Source organism: Cervus canadensis, chromosome 11 (assembly GCF_019320065.1).
Source record: "Cervus canadensis isolate Bull #8, Minnesota chromosome 11, ASM1932006v1, whole genome shotgun sequence".
NCBI lineage: Eukaryota > Metazoa > Chordata > Mammalia > Artiodactyla > Cervidae > Cervus > Cervus canadensis.
The window spans coordinates 73,953,500-73,954,720 of NC_057396.1; positions in this window are offsets into that span (position 1 = coordinate 73,953,500).

The following is a 1,221-nucleotide window of genomic DNA, read 5'->3' on the forward strand; positions in this document are numbered from 1 at the left end:
GTCTCCTGTGTTGGCAGGCAGATTCTTTACCACTAAGACCCCTGGGAAGCTGAGTACACAATAGACCATGTTATTTGTGTGTGCTCAGTCTCTTAGTCATGTCCAACTCTTTGCGACCCCATGGACTGTAGCCCACTGTCCATGGGATTCTCCAGGCTAGAATACTGGGGTGGGTTGCCATTGCCTTCTTCAGGGGATCTTCCTGACCCAGGAATTGAACCCACATTTTCTGTGTCTCTTGCATTAGCAGGCAGATTCTTTACCACTGAGCCACTTGGAAAGCAATATTAAGTTCCTTTGACAAGAAAGCTTGGTTATAATAAAGATTTTCTTTGTAGAAGATAAATGCTGAATAGCCCTTATCTATTTGTCAGGAGGGGCGGCTTGGAAGAGAGACCCCTCGTCCAAGATAAGGAGCAGAGGCTGTGCTTTGCTGGAGCAGCCGTAAAGTGATGCCCCACGTGCAAGGTAAGAGAAACTGAAGTAAGACAGTAGGTGTTGCAAGAGGGCATCAAAGGGCAGACACACTGAAACCATAATCACAGAAAACTAGACAATCTGATCACAGCTCAGTAACAGTCTAGTGCCCCTGAGGATATCTGCCTGTGACCTTTCTGTTTTGAAATACAAGATGTTTTTCTCATTGTTAGTGTATAGGAATGCAAGGGATTTCTGTGTGTTAATTTTATATCCTGCAACTTTAATACATTCATTGATTAGCTCTAGTAATTTTCTGGTGGAGTCTTTAGGGTTTTGAACAGAAAGAGAAATTAAGGAAACAATTCCATTCACTATGGCAACAAAAAGAATAAAATACTTAGGAATATATCTACCTAAAGAAACAAAAGACCTATATATATAAAAAACTATAAAACACTGGTGAAAGAAATCAAAGAGGACACAAATAGATGGAGAAATATACCGTGTTCATGGATTGGAAGAATCGATATAGTGAAAATGAGTATACTAACTAAAGCAATCTATAGGTTCAATGCAATCCCGATCAAGTTACTAACAGTATTTTTCAGAGAACTAGAACAAATAATTTCACAATTTGTATGGAAATACAAAAAAACTCAAATTGCCAAAGCAATGTTGAGAAAGAAGAATGGAACTGGAGGAATCAACCTGCCTGACTTCAGGCTCTACTACAAAGCCACAGTCATCAAGACAGTGTGGTGCTGGCACATACACAGAAATATAGATCAATGGAACAAAATA